Here is an 11,776-nt window from a genome sequence, read left to right on the forward strand (position 1 = left end):
AGTGCTGCAGGGACACATCTCAGACAAAACTAAGAACCAATCCTGTTCTAAAGGTGCCCGTTAGTCCCATAAAGGTCATCACTATAGCTCATCTTCAGTGTCACTCCTGTAGGACCAAAGTCTGAAACTGAGTTATCCTGATATTCCAAAAGGCAGCACCTTCCGTAAGTGTTCATGGTGCTTAAAATGCTCTGCAAGTTTGCACTACAGCTCCCTACTCGTGTCTGTCTGTGGGTGAGGTGATAAGATACTTGAATCCTTTAGACATGTCCTTCTCTAATGACTAGATTAAATATGTCTGTTTAGTGATGAAAACCTCTGGATTCTGTATTTCACTTCTTTTTTCAGAAACCTTTTTACTTCTTTTAATAAGCCCTCAACCATCCTGTGTGACATTGGCTGCCATAGTCTTCTTTTCTCCTACAGTTTTCTTCTACCAACCAGTTAAGCTACACACTGTAGGATTTTTTTAACTCTTTGTTTGTTTGTTCACTAGGTTATTGGGTGGCATGCAGGCACAGATCTTTCTCTTGTTCTGTAGCTCACCTGTAGCCCCACAGCATTTTCAATGGTCAATAGGATGAGAACACCAGGTTCTTTTAACCTGGTCTAGCTACCTCTTGGCCTAGTACTAGTCACCTTGTTTTTTAATTTAGAGCAAAAAATAATGTTGATGTTGGTACACAACACTACACCACTACACTAATTTTTAAATCACTGAACCTGCTTAAATTATTATCCAATGTATGCTGGTGATTTAGTGTTTTTCTCTTGCACTGGGTTAAATAGAGTTTAAATTGAAATTGTCTCTCTTCTTGGCATTTTTAGACTGAATATTAACTTGGGTCAAAAGTAATCAGAATGTTAGTTTGGCAAAAGAATAGGATAATTCAGTACCTTTTCCTTCAGGCTGTGAAGAGTGCCCATAATACGATTCCCAGAGAACACGGCATGCAGTGACCTTGGTAAGTAATTGATGACACCTCATATAAGCACCTACCCTTTCCCTATACAATGGTGTTGCAGGATCATATTTGCAAAAAATGCCACAGCCAGCACAAGCCACAAGCACTAATAGATTCCATTGTGGCAACAAAGGAAGAATAAAAGCAGAGGCTGCAGAATATTCATCTGAAAATGAGCAGAAAATCTTGGAAAATATTCTTTACAGCGAGCATTTTCCAACTATTTTAAGAGCCATTTTTAATTCAAGATAAAATTGCTGTGTAAATATGAGAAACCATAAAAACTAATCTGACAAATTTGTTCAGAGAAATATTTTGCAGTTAAGGAGGACTAAATGTGTTTATTCCAAACAATGTTGTTTCTTTATACCACTGTAGACCTCTCATTTCCAGGTTTTGTGTAACTGAATAAAAGTGGCTTATTTGACAGTGGTTTTATTTCATTGTTAATATCACAAGTATTGAAGAGAAATGGAAGGGAAAATTCATTTTCAAGATGTAACAACCTGTTACTTAAGTCATAATCTTCCTCTTTTTTACTTTTTTCCTGCTTTCTGTTACATAGAGAGATCTTATTTCCAGTGAGACTTCAACATAGCCTATTGGATAATGTGGCTTTAAACAGGTGATATTTCATTTTTGCATCAAAGAAAAGAAAAAAGGAAAGCTAGGAAATTCCTAGGAAGCAAAATGATATAATTTTGTAATAAACTTATGCAAATGCTTATAATTACTTGATGATAATTCCCATCCTAAAGCATCTTAACAACCAGACACTTCCAATGTATTTGCATAACTTCAGGTTTTCTTGCATTCATTTTAAAAATTTTTACACAATTTCCCATTAAGTTCATATGATTAAACATGAGATAAGTGAACTACAGAAATCACAAAACATTCTTTTTATCATATATAGATATGATATATATTTCCTCTTGCTAAGTCCATTCCTCCTGATGCATATGTCCCCTGAGCCCTTTTCCCACCATGCCAGACCCAGGTTTTGTTAAAAAAGGCTGCATGAAAAGGTAGATACACATTTATTTCATACTCAGATTCCCCTCATGCATGTATGAAATATTTACACTTTATAAATTTTATCCTGTGCATTTAAAAAATGAAAAAAATTAAGAGTTGTAATCCCTACTTTGAAGGTAAGGACCCATGTCAGAAAAGACAGAAAAAGAAAAAGAAAAAATAGGTTTTAAGGGGAATAGTGTCCAACTCACATCTTTACTCATATTTTGAGCTTTAATTTGTGATTTAGTTTTATTTTAAGCTTTAATTTGTGATTTAGGTACATTATTCCTTGTGTCATCAGCAACACAATTTCTTTTTCTTGCTGTATTTTCATCTTTATCAGAAAACCCTGTGTGAGTATTTGATGGAATTACCTTTCTACTTCTCTATAGCAATAATACTTAGATTGCTTCTTCTTTGCTCTTGAGTAAGTACTCCACAGCTCACTTTTGCTGTGAGTTGTTTGATAAACTCTATAAGATGATAATATTTCTGTGTATTATTGAAGAGTATTTAATCCTTTTCTGATGCCAAATGAATTGTTGCTGGGGATCTGCACATTCTCACCTGAGTATTTAGCAAGGATAACTATAGAGGATGTTTGGAAACAGCCTGATAGCCTCTGCCAAAATGAGTATTTTGTAAAACGTCTTCTTCATAGCCAGGAAACCATATACGTTTCTCTGTCTGTCAGTTCTGAGGGCTTTTTGACACCTTGTCAAGCAGGTGTTTGACACTTTAAATCAAAATCTGCTAGGTCTTGATAAACATAAGATTTCTAATACCTAGAGGAATCTGTTATCTACTTAATGTTTTTTGCCTGTTTGTTTTTGTTACTGGTTGCTTTTTTTTCCTGGAGGAAATAAAATTAGTTTCCTGAGTCCTGACACTCATTTGGGTTTGAATACTTCATTTTAATGAAGGGACATGCTGTAGTAAAATAATTAAATTCTCCAGATACTAATTTTTTGGAAGAGGCAGAAATACAGGGGAGTGATAATAGATTTCTGCATTCTTTATTTTCATGGTGTATTGCTTGTTTCTCATCCTTCTAAAGAGTGAAGCACATAATTCATGTTATGCTCCTTGTAAGAAGAAATGAGGGCCATTTTTTAGTGGAATTCAACCCCAAAAGTTTGAACCCAAAAGGTTGCAGGCCCTTCTCTGCATGCAACAGTAGGAAAAGCAATGGATCTCTATTTGGTCTTGCATGGGGAAATACACTGTGAATATTGACATTTGTCTATCCATAGTGAACACTGTCAGATCTGGATTTATGGAAGATGGATAAGGTAGTTGGTTAATAACCCCAATAAAACATTTGTGTTATATTAGCAGTGATAGAGTTGTGCATGGCTGTTAGCATTTGCCAATTTTACAAGAGGAGTGCCTTTAGGAAATTGAAGAGCTTTTCTCTGTAGAATGAAGAGTGCTAAATCCACTCCACCTACAAATGCCTTCTTAAACAAGAAATTAAATTAAAATTTAAATACAATTGAAGTTTGAAGCTCAAAATGTCAGTGAAATTTTGAACCTCTGCCGAAATAAAGTTGTCCTGTAACCAAAAAGAAGGATGACAATGTCAGTCATATAATTTGATCAGACTATGATGAAAGTCAATTTCTGTCTCTTTCAGATTCTGCCTAAAGCTTTTGATGATGCCTAAAAGTTATCACAGAGTAATGCAGGCAGCTCCCTCTCCATCATCAAGACCACTGATACTTTTGGTTTTGTGGTGCAGGGATACCTTAATAGCCACAGAAGTTTCACTTAATTTTCTCATTCTTCTATTAGAAAATGGGTATTTTAAGAGGTTGTATTTTACTGACAGAATTTATATAGTTTGATTATTTTTTGCTCTATTCACTGACTAGCACAGCTGATACTGGGCTATACAAATCAGTTGTAGTTATATATTTAGGCAAACAGAGGCAATATCTGTAAATAGAAATAATAAGTTTCATTAAACCAACTGGTTTAATTAATTTCCAAATAATATGCTCAGAAAGTGTAGCTAGGTGTACAGTCTTCTTAACTTCAGGCTTTGTGTATCCAAAAGTACCTGCTTTCTTCACTTTTTTCTTTAATTAAAAACCTGTCAACAGACTTTGTCCTATCTTTGTACCGAAGTGTCTTCATTTCACATCTCTGGGTTTTGTCACATTTAGGATACCAATGTATAATTTGTTAGCAGGAGATGCATCACAAAGTGACTTTTCAGGTTGAGTCAACTACAAGCCATATTTGGGTCAGAGAGGATTTTTTGTGCATGTCACAAGGAAAAAAGTTTCTTCCTATAAAGTTTGAAATGCAGCTAACAGAGGCAAGGTGATGTGTTTTTTTAATTAGTTGGACTTTTAACAAGTGGACCAATATTGTAACACAGACATGTGAAGCAGATAAAGGCCTCACTGTGGCAGTCACAGCCTCAAAACACTCATACAGACCTATTTCATGTACAAAAGGAGCCCAGTTTCTGCTCTTGGAGCAGCTGAGCACACTTTTTGCACCAGACAAGACTTGTAAGAGATTATTAGCATTTGGGTGTAGTTGTTAGTTATAAGATAGATCTGGCTTTTTGCTTCATGTTTCTTAACTTATACCCCTCTAACTTTGCTCTGGATAGCTCTTTCTTGCCTTACTATTTTGAGCCTTACTTTCAGGCTGGGAATTTGGTGGGGCACAGTCAATTTTTTAATATGATAATTTTTTCTCTATTATTCCGCTGTGCAAAATCTCTTTTACTTCTACCATAGAATTGCTTGTTCTTCTTCCCTTTTCAAAACTGAAGAGGGAGAATGAGAACGAGTTACCTGAGCCAGTCACAAACTGTGTCATGAGAGGTTCAGATGGGACATTAGGAAAATGTTCTTCACTATGATGTTGTGCATCCATCACCAGAAGAGGTTAATAAAAGAGAGGTGGCAGAAACTTGTCCCTTGGAGGATTTCTAAGTTCAGCTACCACAAAAGCCACAGGTAACCACAGCTGAACCAGGACAGTGGTGCTTATGGTCCTTCCCTGAGAAGAGAGTTGAACTAAATGATCTCCACAGGGTCCTCCAGGCCCAAAGTTCTTTGATTTAACCAATGTAAACATCAGGGGTTGTACTGCTGTAAGGTTTTACCTTGTAACTGATAAATAAAATAATATCAAAGGTTGACACAAAATGTGCAGAGGGCTAGAGAAAATGATAATTCAAGCCTAAGAGCAGGCTAATTTACTCATAAAGGACAAGTGCTATATTTTCCTGAAGGATAAAATCCTGGTGAATTACTCCTCTTGGAGAAGGACTCTCAATGGAGTGCATTATTTATCTAAGACCTTTATTCTACTCCATCTTTTTATGATATGTCTATTGCCTTAACCTTATATAACTTTGAATTTTGGTCACTTTGTTTCCTTTTTTATTTATGGGTACAGAAAAGTGACCTCATGCTTATGAAGATCATTAATTGTGAAACTCTCTGCAATTACAGGTTGTTCTGGCTGATGTATCAATAAACTTCAAATTGCCTCCTTTATCAACCTGAAGTTTGTGTAATTGTGTTTACCAAAAATTCAATCTCTAAATGAAATTTAATCAGGAAATAAAATCGAGAAGCTACCGAGGTCTGTTTCACATCCCATAATCATTTTAAATAGAAGTTTAAATAGAATTGAGATTGTTTTGCTTATCTTAACTTTGAGGATAAAACATGTTTGAAAGATATTTAAATTTTCATGGAGTCATAGAACAATATGAGTTGGAAGGGACCTTAATGATCATCTGTGAAGATTTGTTTTTGTGGAGGTTCTTCTGCTTTAAAATTATTTCCATATTAAAACTGTCCAGTGGTTGCAACACTAATTAGATTGATATTGCATGGGATATCCAGACTTGTTGCATCTAGACCTGTTGATTTTCCCACTAGATGGCATTATGCATTAAGTGTGAATTAATAATAGGTTGACTATAATTTCACATGCTAAAGATTTAAAAAATAAGAAATGATGAGTTGTGTCTGCTCTTAGCCTATGCTTAGAACTGTGGCTTAAAAATCACTTGACCTACTTCTACAACCTAACAGCGACCCACTCAATCCTTAATGCATCAAATATGGATTTACTCAAAGCAATAAAGGAAGTCAGCCATGGCAACAATATCTGATCATGTGTGCACTGTGCTTTTTAGAATAAAACTTATCCAACCATTTCTGCCGTTAACATTTAAAGAGTGACTTCAATGCTGCAGATTGCTTCCTTTCTGGCTGCATGGCTTCAGCTGAAGTGATAGGAGGAGATCAGTAAAGCTGCAGTGCTGAAGATTGTTTTTCAATAAAGAACCCCACATGAACTTTTCTTTTTTTAATTTAGTATCTAATTCAGGATAGGTAATCAGAATAATTTATCACTTCAAGTTTAAATATAGAGATGCTGCTATTTCCTCCACCCAGATGAACTATTAGCAATCCCTTTACAAAATTATGTGGTGCTCAAGATTGAGGCTTCTAGAACCTAAAGTCCTGACCAGTGAAGGGCCATGTGAGGTGGAGCAGAAATCCAACACCTTCAACAGAACTGATCAGATATGTGTTATCCAGGGTACACTTCCCTGTATTCTGTATTCTATATTCTGTACTCTGAACTGGGTTTCTTCTTTATGTAGAATATAAGAGGCTCCAGACTGGAAAGGGACAATCCAATATTGCAACATTTTACTGTAAGAGAGGCGTAGAGTATGAGCTGGATGAACCAGTTCAGTTAGCCTGGGCCAATAATGGAAAAGTATCCAAGAACAAGAAATCAGGTAAATATTGGCTTAGTATTAAAAATGTCTTTTAAATCCTCATGCTGTTGGAACACATAATAGAAAAGCGGAACCTGTGCTTGTTTCTAAATTGGCTTTTGTGACAAGTACAAATTGATGCCACCTGGAGAAATTACCAAAAGATTGCCATGAAGTCAGGCTGTTAAACTGTTTGTGTTTTCTGTTTAAAACTTTATTTTCCTCATGCTATGTCCTGAAGTTCAATAAACTGTGAGTTTAATTGTCCTGTGCAGTGCATGGCTGTAGATAATGCAGTGTGTGATTCCTTGACATACATAGAAGTGTTATGGTTTGTATTTGCCTATGATGGGTGATGGGATTCAACCTTTTTGTAACACTGTTATAAAAAATACCTCATGAGACCTGCCTTCAACCAAATTGTTGAAGTACCTACAAACTGCAGATATGAACTAGGGTATAGATCCACTGAATTAGAGCAACTCGTTTCCTCGTGTCACTTGAGATGAAGAGATTGAATGTAGCTTTTAGTTGGTTAGTAATATTATAAATTAGTAGGCATTAATAATTGTTAATTGTATTATTGACTAATTTTAATAAACACACATGTTTCATTACTAGGATCCAAAACTTGGGATTTCACAAATGGTATGAAATTGTATTGCTAATTAACAGATTTTCATATGGAAAGGTTAGTGACAGAAATTTCCTTTTTTATTTAGTCAATGGTGAACACTCAATGAAAAGCAACATCCCAATCCTGGTATTTGAAGCTTGCATTGGGATCCAAATGGTTGTGCTTCAAGCCCCCAGGGGATTCCAATACACCCAGTTGTTCAATAACATACAGCAGAGACAAACAAGCATGGTAGAAAAATGGATATTTGGAGGCATGTATTTCCTTTCTGTTCCTAAAAAAGCTGAATTACTCGAGACAAAGGGATTTTAAAACACCCATTCCCCAGACAGTGCATGATATGAATGTGTAAAACACTGATGATAAATCACCACCATGCTCAGCAGCAGCTCTCCCCAGGGCTGCTCTGACGTTGCAGCATCAGCCAGGGAGGGCCAGCCTGGGTCACATCCCACAGGCAAAGCCCAGGGCCATCAATGGGAGATCTGTGCTCCCTGGAAGCTCTGCAGCTTTGCCTGCTGCTCTACAAACTGCAGCCTGCAGCACTCACAGGGAGCTGCTCCAACATTATTTAAAAATTCCTGATTTATAATGCACATCTTGCTTTTGAGGCACCAAGCTGGCACGAGCCATCACACCTAGTCCAAAAGCAGCACTCTGGTGTTTAATTACTGAACTGCAGGCAAGGTGATTCCTCTGTGATTCCTCATTTAAATGGGTCTGTCTTTCCAGGGGATCAAAATTACTTTTCCATCTCCACTTGATTGATCTCTTCTGTAGAAACTGGGTGACTTAAGGGGTATCTCTGTTGGGTCTGAAATTATTCATTACCATAGACTTCTTCTAAAACACCTGAAATCTTTTTCAAATGTTAAAAAGTTTAAATGAAACATTAGATGGAGATGAGGGGCAATATCCTGAAGGGGAAAACAGATCTTATTTAGGAGCAGCTTTTTTTCTGATCTTCACACTCAGAAATTAACACAGATGTTTTGATGTATCTGCAATACAGTCTTGGCTGTAGTTGTGACCAAGAAAGTGCCAATTTCTTAATCTTTTTTTTAGCAAATAAAGAAAAAACAAAATCAAGCAAATTAGTAAAGCACATTTAAACACAGCCAGGAAGTCATGGATCTATTTTAGTAATTGTGGAGAAGGTGTCTCATTCTCAGAGGGTGTTATTAGATTCCTAATGTCAGAATAAAAATCCAAAAGGCAGTACCTGCCTGTTTGTAGCTGGACTCAGCAAGTGAAAGCAGGCTCCAGAAATGCTCTGTGGAGGAATTCCTCTGCCAAACTCCCCCCTCTAAATGAATGAATAAATGTAGCTGAAGCACAAAACCCCAAACATTTACATGGAAAACATCTGCAGAGCTGGAGGGCTCTGTGCCTTGGCCCTCACTTCCTCTCTGAAGCACTGAAAGCTCTGAGAACACTCTCCTTGTCCCCAGAATTCAGATGTGCCCAAAGAGTGTCACAGAGAGGCCTCTGCAGAGGGGAAAGTGAGGGTTTGGCTGCCTAGCACATAGGGAAAAAAAGTTGCTAAGACAACATACAGCAGAAGTTACTATTTATTTGTTTTGGGTACCAGCCTTCTAAATAATTGAAACAATTTCAGATGTTACCATGGGGTATTAACCTGAAAATTACGATTTTTTGGTATCTGTAAGCTTCATTCCATCTGTTCTTTCTGGCCCACGTTTATGCTGCTGGTATCTGTCTGGTTGTTGCCACTGTCCAGGAGTGAGCCTTGGCCTGGTTCATGCTTAAATAGAGTAATTTTTATTTGCTTGAGTCCAATTATGGGGAAAAAATGAAGTTCTACTGTTTTCATACTGACATTTTAGAAAATATCTATTTAATTTACATTTTAGTATAATTTCTCTATGCAAGATAAATGCACAGTAAGTGTAAATTGCAGGATTGCAACTGTAGTGTATTAAGATAATAATTATGCTATTTGAAGGTTAGCCATATAATTTTCTTTTATTATTTTAGAATGACAGTTGAATTTCAACTATGTAATATTTTCTAGAAATAAGGATTTTTTTTTAATGGCTTAACTTAGGTACAGAGAACACGATAATGGTCACAAATTTGTCAAAGGGCATTGTTTTGTTTCACCACTGTGATTCATCACAACTCTTGTAGAATGGTGGTCACAGAGCAGTGCAGGGCTGCCAAAGGTGTCAGCAGCCCCCTGGACACCTTTACACTTCAGATTTTAGTGACACAAAAAGGCTGTGGCAGGTCTAATAGAGAGCCCACCTGGAGAGCACCACCCTCAGCTTGTGCAACCTTGTGCAACAATACCATACTTCAATACATACAACAGACCATAAAAAAAAATTATAAAAAACAAATATTCTTAGTTCAAAAAGGAGGGAGATAAAACCTTGAAGCTTCACTATGCAGAGTTAATAGCTGAGATCTTGGAAGCATCAGAGAGGCACCAGTACAGTGCCACACCTGAGCTAAAAATTTAGCCCAAATGCTCTGCAAGGCTCAATGGGCTCAAGATGCAGAGCAGCATCTGCAAACATCTCTGATGTTTGTCTAAACAGGGGCTCTTACAGTTGTTTGTTTCTGCAAAGGCTTTTTAATAACAAAGTGAAAAATCTACACTCTTCAGCATTTAATGATGAGTACACCCGCACTGCTGCCACCTTGAGCTGGTTTAGCTGGCTGTAGATTGGAGGTGTGTGTGCCTTTTGCATTCTGTAAATGTGTATAAAGGAAGCCCTGGCATTGCAGTCCAGCTGGCTGTGCAAGCCACCAGGAGCTTAGGCAGCCACACTGGAGTGTTTGGGGAATCATAATACCACCCCACTCTGGGATACATCTTGGTTAAGGGCTTTACTGGTGTAGCTGTAGCTGGATATGTCCTCCTGGTGTAGCTGTGCTAGGTGAAATAATGTCTTCCTGAGAAGAATAGCACTTGAGAGCTACACATGGGAAGTGCTGCATGATGTAATTCCTCATGAGGAGGGAAACCATAACCATTGCAGCTCTTCCCTGCAGAACCCAGACCACACCACTCCCACTGAAGTCTGTGTGTTTAGAGTCCCAGAAGAGGTTTAAGTTCTGTGATGAGGATAATTTAATAGGAGAGGTTTAATTATTTGATACCACAGGAAAAAAAATAAAACCAGAATTACGGACTTTTGCATCCTTTCCAAATCTGACATTTCCAAGCAGGTCTGTAATGGGAGTCTCAAAGGACCCATGCAGTCCCCAGCACAGCCAAAGGATAACCTGTTGCTAAGCAACCAATATAAGTGTGCTGCTCAACATTTATTTCATTTGGAAAAGAACGTATTCTTTAAGTACTTCATCTTAGCTACTGAGCACAAAGAGTTTTCCACTTGTTTTCCTGCAGCTGTGCACATGTGTAAAACAGACAATTTGCACAATCAAATGTGCACTTCCAAGAACAGGTTCCAGAGAGGAATGTGCAAAATGGAAGGTACAAAAAACTGGCACGAGTACTTTAGTACTAAGATCAGCATCCTGAATTTGCCTCTTTGTGTCTTTGTTCAGCCTAATTGAAAATGGGCTGCCTTGGAGCATGGATATGGCAGAGCTCTCTGCAGAGCTTACCAGTGTTTGTTGATGCAGAGTCTTTTGAAGATGTCAGGGTTTTCCCACTGACACAAAGAAACCTGATAAGCAAAGCCAAAGCATAACACTGAATTTCCATCCAGAAGATTCCAAATCTCAGATTCTGCACTTTTTTCAGAAAAGCAGCTAAATAGCTTTGGAAAAGAGCACTTACTGCCCTACAATTAACACCATTTTCACTTCAGTGCTTGTCCCTACAGTGAAATAAAACCCTGTAGATCTTCTAGGCTTCTGTGTGTGTATCTGAAATCAGCCTTGGCTGAACTGTCTCTAACTAGGTTGTCCTTGAAGGAGTTGTTAGTCATGTTTTCCACTTTAGAGTACATTGGGTGCCTGCCTATCTGAAGAGCTTTCTGTTCCCAACCAGTGAAGGTCTTTCTGCTGGTGACCCAATGGATCATGCTGGATACAGAGAGGTGTCTCACTGCCCTCTGATCAAGTGGCATTTTGCCTTCAACTGGTGTGGTTTCCAAATGATGTGTTTTGACAAATGGAATGCAGCGTGGGAGTACTACAGTGTTTGCAAGCTAAGCTGTGTCTTGGGAGCAGTAACTAACAACTACAGCTTTTTTTAGAGCAGAGGAAAATGAAGCTCAGTGTTGAAATGCAGCTGAGCTCTACATGCAGTCCTGCAGCTTTGGTGACTGAAGACTCTTGGTGCCTTAGACTATTCAGGTGCACAAATCTCTCCCTGCCCCTCTCCCTCACTTCACTCTGCTTTCTGTGCTTAAGTAGGGAATTGTCTTCCAGACATCTCTTCATTGG

Source organism: Taeniopygia guttata, chromosome 7 (genome assembly GCF_048771995.1).
Source record: "Taeniopygia guttata chromosome 7, bTaeGut7.mat, whole genome shotgun sequence".
Taxonomy (NCBI): Eukaryota; Metazoa; Chordata; class Aves; order Passeriformes; family Estrildidae; genus Taeniopygia; species Taeniopygia guttata.